The following is a 10,259-nucleotide window of genomic DNA, read 5'->3' on the forward strand; positions in this document are numbered from 1 at the left end:
CCCAGGCTGGAGTGCAGTGGCCAGATCTCAGCTCACTGCAAGCTCCGCCTCCTGGGTTTAGGCCATTCTCCTGCCTCAGCCTCCCGAGTAGCTGGGACTACAGGTGCCCGCCACCTCACCCGGCTAGATTTTGTATTTTTTTAGTAGAGACGGGGTTTCACCATGTTAGCCAGGATGGTCTCGATCTCCTGACCTCGTGATCCGCCCGTCTCGGCCTCCCAAAGTGCTGGGATTACAGGCTTGAGCCACCGCGCCCGGCCATTTCTTGTTGTTATATCCAACTTATTAGCAGACTCATCCTGGCTTGTGGCTTCTTTTCCACTGTTGTTTTAAACTACTAGGCCAACCACTTAAGGGATGTGTGCATGGGTGGGTGTAATGGCCAGGGTGGGAGCAGGGCTGGTGCAACAGAAAGAGCATGATTCTGAGTCAGACAGATGTGGTTGAATCGCAGCTCTGACACTTTCCTGTGAGCATATGACCTTGGCTCAATTATTTAACCTCTCAGAGGCTCAATTTCCTTACCTCTAAAGTGCTAATAAGATAGGATCTATCACATAGCATAGGACGCTGTAGGACTTAAATGAGAGATGCTGAGTTGGCCTCCTTTCTCAAGGCTTGTCTGGCTGGTTCCTCCCTCACTGAGGAGTGAGAACACCTGCATCGTGTATGCCCCTCACTACATTTCATCTAATATGGATACACTAAGCACCTACTATGGGCACCAAGGCCAGTCTTAGCACATAGTAGCCACCCAACTAATGGGTGCTAGCCTGATAAGGAGTGCCACTTACATACAATTTGCATCTATAATTTAAATGATGGTCCAAGTGAATGGGGCACTGAGGTCAGTCTCTGCACAAAGTAGCCGCCCAACTAATGGGTGCTAGCCTGATAAGAAGTGCCACCCACATACAATTTGCATCTATATCTAATTTAAATGATGCTGTAGGTGAATGGTCATTTGTTCTGCAATGATAGCAAACAATGGGACCCCCCACCCCGCCAACTATTTTAGCCTAGGGATCATTCCTCTGTTCACCCCAGGACTAGGATGTGAGTTCAAACAAAACTGTGGACTGTAAAGTAAGAACCTAATCTGCCACTGCCATCTCCACGGCTTGCCACAGAGCTCTCAGAGCTTCTCTGTGGTCAGGGAGGGCAGTCACCCCCTCTCTATCTTCAGGCCACAGTGGGCATTTTATAGCCAGAATCCACTTATGCCATGGCTTCAGGAACAATCTAGGGGCCATCTTTAGGAAGGGCCTGCTGTATGTCAGGAACTGCTCTCTGAGTTGTACATATGCCATTTCTTATCCTTAGAACAATCTTCATAGGTAGTAAGACAATGGCTCAGAGAGGTTAGACAACATGCCCAAAGTCACACAGACAGTGAGTGGCTGAGTTTGGTTTGGAATCCAGATCCTGTGGCTACAACGCTATGGTTTTCTCAGCATTTCCAGTCCCTTTACATTCATTAGCTTTACCCATTCATTCCATTATTCAGTCAACAAACACATTTTAAGGGGGAGACAACATACTAGGTAACAAATATAAATCAAGGGGGACATGGGGAATGTTCTCACGGAATTTCAGATCCAGAAAGTTTTAGGGGTTGGTAGATGGGAAAATGCATCACTAATTAGTTCACGAGAGAGGGAAACCCAAATCTCTTCCAGTTTTGCCCGGGAATATGGGCAGAGTGCCTGGAATATGGGCAGGGTTGGTGGGATCTTGCCAATGAGTAACACAGGGTCCAGTTTGGAGGAGGGGGCTCCCAAGTGGGAGTCCTGACCCACTTTTGAACCTTCCATCCACAGGGCAGGGCCCTGCTGGGGCTTTGAGTCCTGGCTTTCCCTATGTCTCCAGAGGTTCCCGGCAAAGCTGGCTTCCACAGCCCAGCGTGGTGGCTCTTCCACAGTGTCCTTCAGGCAAATTTTCCAGGGGCTCAAAAAAAAAAAAAAAGGCCACTATACACATGCCCTGCTGCATGGCAGGGCTGCAGACAGTCCTATTAACTTCCTCCAGGGGTTTTCAGGATGAGCTTTTTCAAGAGCTCTAATCAAGTCATTTCTGATTACATGGGCCATGTCTCAGCCAGCACCTACAAAAGCATGAGCATCATCTGCTCAAAAATATCTGGATTCCTACTAGTCAACCTATGGGTAGTCAGCAGAGCCCCCAACATGAGCTGAGTCTCTAACCTTTTCTAAAGTCCCACCCTACCACGGAGACCGCGTACCTCTGGCAGTTGGAAGAGCTGACCAACTCCTGCTGCTTCCTGTGTTGCTGATCACAGAGGGGCAGGGAGAGGGGTGTTTTGAAGCCTCTTCGAAACTTCAGCTTCAGAAATCAGCCCAAGGAGCTGTTTCTGCCAGTGCCAGTCCGAGGCCAACCTCATTGTCCTGACCAGGAGCCAGGCGGATGCTGGTCAAACAATAAAAACAGAGCTGGCCTTGGTTTGCTGAAGGCCTGTGAGAGCTTTTAGGTGAAGGTTCTGCCTGCTTCTGGAGGTGGGGGTGGGCATAGCAGGAAGTGAAAGGAGCAGGCTGGGGTTTAGGACTTGTAGCACAGAAATACTTGAAAAGATGATAACAGTTTCTCCCCTCTCTGGCCTCTCTGTTGTGATTCCCTTCACTCGCTGATATACGTCCATGCTAGTAATACCTCTTTGACTTGGACCTGTTGGGACAAGAGATACGCTATTCTTCATCTTCTCTCTGAGGTCTACTTTGGACCCAGTCTCTATGCAGTTTCCTGAATAGCCTCTTCTCAAGCCTCTTGGGAGATAATGTGGTATACTAGTAGGTGAGTATCTTAAGAACACAACCTGAATTCATACCTTTGACTTATAATGTGCTATCTGGGTGAATTTGGGCAAGTTTCTTGGCATCTTTGGCCAGAATTTTCATGGGTAAGGCCTCTGGAAATTACTGATTTCCAGTTAGGAGAAGAGATAGAGTGATAACTCCTTGTGGCAACTCACTTGGAACTTCTTCTTATTCCCTCCAAATCACCCACCAGAAGTTCTCGTGTTCCCTGGGTAGTCTGATCCTGCTGAAGGGAATAGCTCTGAGTAGAGCTGTCAGGGGTAGCCGGGAGCATGCATATGGCCCATGGAAATATCCATTCTCACTCCTTTTCTGCTAAAAGAGGTGCAACAGTGGAGAAGGATGGGCCTAGATGGATTTCATGGCAGAAAAGGATGAATGTTATTGGAGAAAAATCCAGCTCCTTCCCAGGGCCTGTGAGGCCCCACATGATCCGCTCCTACTCCTTCCCAGACCACGTCTCATGCCTCTATTCCCCAAACCCTCAACCCTGCCACATTCTAGCTGTGCCTTGACCACACTAGCTGATTTTGTCCTAAGGGTTTTGTGCTTGCTCTTTCTTCTTCTAGCACACACTTCTGGATCTTTCCCTCGTTGGCCATTGTCATTCCAGCCTGTTTAAATGTCCTTTCCTTGACTACCCTGCTCCCCTATCCCTCCCTCCCTAGCATGTTACCCTGTTATAGTCTATTTATAGCTTTTTTTTTCTCGTTCTTTTTCTTTTTCTTTTTTTTTAAAGACAGAGTCTTGCTCTGTCAGCCAGGCTGGAGTGCAGTGGTGCTGAAGGCCTGTCAGATCTTGGCTCACTGCAACCTCCACCTCCTGGGCTCAAGCAACTCTACTGCATCAGCCTCCCAAGTAGCTGGGATTACAGGTGTGTGCCACCACGTCCAGCTAATTTTTGTATTTTTAGTAGAGACGTGGTTTCACCATGCTGGCCAGGCTGTTCTTGAACTCCTGACCTCAGGTGAGTCACTCGACTTGGCTTCCTAAAACGCTGGGATTATAGGCAAGAGCCACCACACCTGTCCTATAGCATTATTTTTATTTGAAATTATTGTCCTTTTCTGTTTGTTTGTTTGTTCATTGTCTGTTTCAGCTACTCGAATATACACCCCATGAGGGCAGGGAGTTTTATCTGTTTTTCTCACTGCTATATTCCCAGTGCCTAGAACAGTGCTTGGCACATAGTAGCTGCTCAACAAGTATTTGTTGAATGAATGAATGCCTCTTAATCACTAGGCAATGTCCCTTCGTATTAGATTTGGAAGTAGAAGGAGTGTTAATCTTAAGACCGATCATAACTGTTGAGTGTCACCTGATCTCACAGCCTTCCTGCCTCAGCCTTAGAACATATAAGAAGCCCAGGAGGGAGGGTAGCTCTGAGTAGAGCTGTCAGAGATAGCTGGGAGCATGCACACGGCCCATGGAAGTATCCATTCTCACTCCTTTTCTGCTAAAAGAGGTGCAAGAGTGGAGAAGGATGGGCCTGGGTCACCAAGCAGGGAGTAGTAGGTGACCCCAGAGATAGCATCCAGGGACAAAATAGAACTCAGAGCTGAGCTGTGTGCTGAATGAAGGCTGCATCTCCAAGGGGCTGGGAGTGATGCTGAGGCCAGGCACCAGACAGGAAGCCTAGTGGCGCTTCCTAAGGATGGGGTGGCTGCAGCCGTGGATGGCCCGAAGCATGTGCCTGGAGAAGGGTGGGCATGCGAAGGATGAATTTGGCTGAACACCATCAGCCTTTTCCCATGATTCTTACCCCTCCCCACTCTCAATTGCAAATTCCCCAGTTTAAAGTGGAGAAGCACTGGGCATGATTAATGCTCCTGCTTCACTCACCCAGGGACACTCGGCTTTGCCCTGTTCTGTGAAGAAAAAAAAAAAAAACCCACAAAAAAAACCCACCAAAAAAACCAAAACTAGTACCAGGGACCAGCCCCTTCCTGTTCTCAGCCTTCTGCTTCAGCCCAAGTACTTGGAAGTTTTCTCTGCATTAATTTCAGACTTTGTGTAAATATCAGACCTGAGTTTTTGGAAAGGAGCATACTTCAGCCCAAAGTTTCCATCAGGCGCAAGCACCTTTCCTAAGCAGGGATCTTGGGCCAAAAGCTAAATTCCCTTTACTTGGTGCTGACTGCCAACCCCGCAGGACAGAGAGGTCTTTCCTCTGTGAGAAGGGGCTGGGGGACCCAGTGTGATGCTTTGGTAGCCTCCCTGCATGGAAATTGAACCAGGTTTAAAAAGCGACCTCCAGTAAATGTGCCTGGTAGCTGAGGGTCCTGATGGAAATGACTATTGGCCAGAAAGGGCCATCAGATGTGTGGGGCTATAGCTGAATTTCTGGACAAAGCAAGGGCCAGGTGCCTGAGATGTGGCTGGAGGGAAATGAGGGGTGACCAGTCCAATCCTTTCAGTTTTGGGGACAGATCCTCAGGTTCTTGGAGTTCAGTCCTTGGATCTAGTCAAAGGTAAGAAAGGAGATGAGTTATCTGTAGACCAACCTCATTATTTTGACCCTAATTGTGTCCCCTGATTCTAGGGTCTGGGAAGGACCTCACCTCATAGAAAACATGTAGTTAGCTCCTTGGATCATGGTTCTCTTTGAGAGCTGATGGAAGTCATGGACACAGTTCTTAGGAAATGTTGCCCACATGCATGGGATTTTGTGTATGATTTCAGGGCATTCACAGAGCAGTCCTTCTGTTCAGCAAAGGATTAACCTTGCCCAAATAAAGGTTGGGCCCTTGACCCTGGCTGCCAGGAGGTAACCTCTAAGCCCTTGGAATGTCCTGTCTAATAAGAATCTGTTTATGTGGGAGCCTTGGGCCATGCTGGATGGCCTAAGCTAATGGTGTGATGTATGGTGGGGATGTTGGGGCATGAAGTATCAACCTGACCTTTGGAGGGACTGGAGACCAAGGTCAGCCATGTCTATATGACCACACCCCATAAAACCCCTGAATACCAAGGCTCAGGTGAGCTTCTTGTGGTTAGCAAGACTCTGTGGATGTTGCACATATTATTTCTGGGAGAAGGCAATGCTGTCTGCACGACTCCTCTAGGAGAGGACAACTGGAAGCTCATGCCTGGTCTCTCCTGGCCCCTGCCCTTGGTGCCTCTTCTCTTTGCTGATTTTCATCTGTATCCTTTTGCTGTAATAAACTGTACTGTGAGTGTAACAGTTTTGCTGAGTTCTGTGAGCTGTTCTAGCAAATTACTGAACCAGAGGGTGGTCTTGGACACCTCCCACCCTGATCCATCAGGTCAGTACATCCTGCCCAGGACAGTTCAACGTTGGCTGATTGGACAGTGAACAAGACCTCTTCAATGCATGGGCATCCTCCAGTGACACTGCTTTCCCTCCTTGGGATAGCCTTCTTCCTGGCCCTCACATGGCAGGAATAATTGCCTTTCATCCAGAAAAGCTCCAAGCATTTCTTGGCTTTCCTCCTCTTTCCTTTCCTCTGTCAAACACCCACCATATGGAAGACTCTGTAGCAGGTGCTGACAGGGATCTACAGATGGACCAGCTGTGAATCTACCCCCAGGGGCTCCCTGTGTGAGGCAGGGATGCAATGTGGGAATAAATCCTACAATATTGGGAGGCCAAAGCCAGAGGATTGCTTGAGCCCAGGAGTTTGAGACCATCCCCGACAACATAGAGAGACCACCCCCCATCCCCCCAACCCCTCCGTCTCTACAACATTAGCCAGCCATGGTGGTATGCAACTGTGATTCCAGCTACTCGGGAGGCTGAGGTAGGAGGATCACATGAGCCTGGGAGATCAAGGCTGCAGTGAATCCTGGTTGTGCCGCTGATATAGTTTGGTTGTGTCCCCACCCAAATCTCATTTTCAACTGTAGTTCCCATAATTCCCATATATAGTGGGAGGGACCCCGTGGGAGGTAATCGAATCATGGGGGTGATTACCCTCATGTTGTTCTCTTGATAGTAAGTGAGTTCTCATGAGGTCTGATAGTTTTATAAGGGGCTTTTCCCCCTTTGCTCGGCATTTCTCCTTCCTACCATCAAGTGAAGAAGGATGTGTTTGCTTCCCCTTCCACCATGATTGTATGCTTCCTGAGGCCTTCCCAGCCATGCTGAACTGTGAGTCAATTAAACCTCTTTCCTTTATAAATTACCCAGTCTTGGGTATGTCTTTATTAGCAGCATGAGAATGAACTAATGCAACCACTTCACCCCAGCCTGGGCAATGGAGGAAAACCTTATCTCAAAAAAAAAAAAAAAAAAAAAAAAAAAAAAAAAAAAAAAATCCTATAACACAAAGAGAGCCCCTCTCGATGACAGGCAGAGAGAGAGGGCTCTGGGAGTTGAGAGGATGCAGAATGTAGAATCTGCATCATCCTATTTGGGAGATCTGGGAGAGCTTCAAAGAAGAGGTAAGATTTGAGTTGAGCCTTGATGGACAGGTACGATATGGACATGTAGAGGTGGGGAAAGGGCCTTCTAAGAGTAAGAGACTGCACACACAAGGCAGGAAGAAAGGAGCAGGTCCAAGTGGTGTAGCATCAAATAAAGTTAGAAACAAAGTGGGGCCAATTCTGAAGAGGCCTCCATGATTGGGCTATAGAAATTGACTTTATTCTGTAGGTGATGGAGAGGCTCTCAGGGTTTCCAGGAATGACTCAGGTATGTATCAGGGAGAAACTACAGTCCTCATGATCTTTGGTGGTGGGCCCCTCCTCCACAAAGTCCCCCATCATGTTCCCATTATGATCCAGTTTGCCCTCCTCGATCACAGCAGGAGCAGGTGCTGCCTGCAGCACCTGTCTGCCTCTGCAAGAAGACTGACTGGGAGGAGTACGCACTGGGTTTTATTAACTCTTGGATCTATACCTCATCTGTGAGCACCTATCACAACTACTTCCTCTAAACATTGCATGTATCCAGGATTGAGTCCATGCCAGGCATGGTGACCAGCAGCACTTTGAACATAAGCCTTATCTCGTTTAATGCTCACAATAGTCCTGGGAGGGGCACACTGTGATTAGTCCTATTTTAGAACCAAGGGGACAGAGGCTCAGAGCGGGTAAATAACTTATCTCATCTCCCTCAGCCAGTGAGTGGTAGAGCCAGAATTCAAACCCAGATTGGTCTGACTCCAAAAGCTGGGCTCTCAACTAGTTCCCTGCTTCCCATGTGTGTGCCAGGAATGATGCTAGGGGCTGAAGATAGTACCCCTTGGAGGTTTGTTCTAGTCCTCAAAGGGCCTTTCACAACTGTGCCCCCAGATTAATTTTTTTTAATGAAAAAAATTTTTTAAGAGACAGAGTCTTGCTCTGTCACCCAGGCTGGAGTGCAGTGGCGAGATCATAGCTCATTGCAGCCACCAATTCCTGGGTTCAAGTGATCATCCTGCCTCAGTCTCCTGAGTAGCTGGAACTACAGGTGTGAGCCACCATGCCAAGCTATTTTTTTTTTTTTTTTGGTAGAGATGAGAGTCTCATAATGTTGCCCAGGCTGCTCTCAAACTTCTGGCTTCAAGCAATGCCCCCACATCAGCCTTCCAAAGTGTTGGGATTACAGGCATGAGTCAATGAACCCAGCCAACTCCAGATTTATTTAAATAATGGATTCAATGAACAGATATTTGCTCAGTGCCTGCTACAGAAGGGTTCTCTACATGGAGGGAGTTCAGCATCAAATTCGATTCAAAGAACCAAGGTACCTCAGGGCTGCAGAATAAGGCCTCCAACCCCAGAAGAGGAGAGACTTGCTCTCTGAGCCCCTCACAGACCTCCCTCTAACAGCCTACCTGTCCCAGAGCAGTCACTGAAGAGCTACAAAACCTTGACATGATGTTGCCCCCCGACTCTTTGTTTTCTTCCTTTCCAGCTGTCTCCTGCATGTCCCCAGTTCTCTGCCAGCCTGTACCGGCTGTGTGACTGTCCTCTGCAAGGCTGTCAGGATTATAGTGCTTAATAGCCTCCCAACAGGATGCCAGAGCAGCTGCCCTCACAAAAGTGCCTTCTAGGGACTCATGCTATCTGCTGCCTCTCAGTTCCTTCCAATCAGGGTTTTTCCAATGACATTGTCCTCCCTAGGAAGCTACCTTTCCTTACTGTAAAAAAATTGATTATGTTTTCTCCTAAATTGTGGTAAAATACACATAACATAAAATTTACCATCTTAATCTTCTAAAAATGCACAGTTTAGTGGCATTACGTATTCACATTGTTATGCAACCATTATCACCATCCATCTCCAGAATGCTTTTCACCGTGTCAAACTGAAACTCTGTACACATGAAACAGTAACTCCCCATTTCTCCCTCCTTCCAGTCTCTGGCAACCACCATTCTACTTTCTGCCTCTATGAATCTGACTACTGTCTTTCCTTTTGAGGAGAGAAATCAGTAGTCTTATCCAATACAGTATCTAGATATCTTTAGATGCTATTCCAATTGGACAAGTTCCACTTTTTACTCTTGAGTGCTTTCTATATCCAAGAAAGCCTTCACATGCACTGGGTCCTCCCAGGTACACATCACCTTCAGCAGCCTAGGAGTCATTCACATACTCTACAGAGGAACTACCTCTTTATGGGTTTGGCCCCTAAAGCTCCACACAAGTCAGAAACCAGGTACAATCAAAATTCCCCTGAAAATCTCGGAGTAAGGCACCATATTGGAGACCCCCATGTTATCTTCCAATGAATCCAATACAACCATCTGCCTTCCATTGCTGGGTCAGACTATTATGTATTTGAGTGGCAAATAAATTAATTGGCTTGCTATGAAGGCCATATCATATGATAAATAAATATCATCAAACACCAGACACATGCTTGGTGCTGCAAGATGCTCACACCACAAGAGAAACAAGGGAACTGGGGCCAAATCTGGGAATGGCAAATTTGGGTCTCTTGTCTCTGGCTCACTGAGGACACATACTTACCAGGAGAGGAACCTGCAGAATTTCTCACTAAAGTATTCTCTCCCCCAGTGGCACACCACTGCATTGCAGCTGAACCTCAAATCCATTCAAACTTGGTGGGAGCAACTGTGCAGATTTTCCCTGATGGAAGAATGCACTCACAGTTGTGTTATCAGATGCAGTGCTAGGGCAAAGAATTAGGGCTCTTTGCATTCTACTGACAAGTACTTTTTGTTGCAGACATGCCTCTCTCCTACCTAGACTGTGGGCTCCCTGAGAGCAGAGAAAACTTCTATCCCTCCTTTTCTATCTCTTCCTGTGTCTGGTAGAGAGCCTGGCACACAGAGTACTCAAGTAAGGAAAACTGTTTACTGACTTGGAAACATGTTCGTGTTATATCATTAAGCACAAAAAGTAAACTGTAAAATAACACATAGAATACAATTCTATTCTATTTTTCTGTATACCTATTCAATGGGAAAAGGAAAGACAGATGGAAATTTAATTCTAGTTATCTTTGGGTGTTAA

The 10,259-nt window shown here is 47.1% G+C and overlaps 1 protein-coding gene across 5 annotated transcripts in view; it reads right to left on the reverse strand.

The window, feature by feature from the left end:
- ACAN (aggrecan) overlaps nt 1-10,259 on the reverse strand; it is a 72,347-nt gene that overhangs the window by 46,841 nt on the left and 15,247 nt on the right. Inside the window, exon 1 of one of the 5 annotated variants that reach the window (XM_017882045.1) lies at nt 2,243-2,382. The exons of the other annotated variants lie outside the window; for them this stretch is intronic. The gene's annotated coding sequence lies outside the window, so the exon portion shown is untranslated. Of the gene's footprint in view, nt 1-2,242; nt 2,383-10,259 lie in introns of those variants that run through there. 5 annotated transcript variants of the gene reach the window in all.

Source organism: Rhinopithecus bieti, unplaced genomic scaffold (assembly GCF_001698545.2).
Source record: "Rhinopithecus bieti isolate Rb0 unplaced genomic scaffold, ASM169854v2 scaffold_12070, whole genome shotgun sequence".
In the NCBI taxonomy this organism is placed as follows: Eukaryota; Metazoa; Chordata; class Mammalia; order Primates; family Cercopithecidae; genus Rhinopithecus; species Rhinopithecus bieti.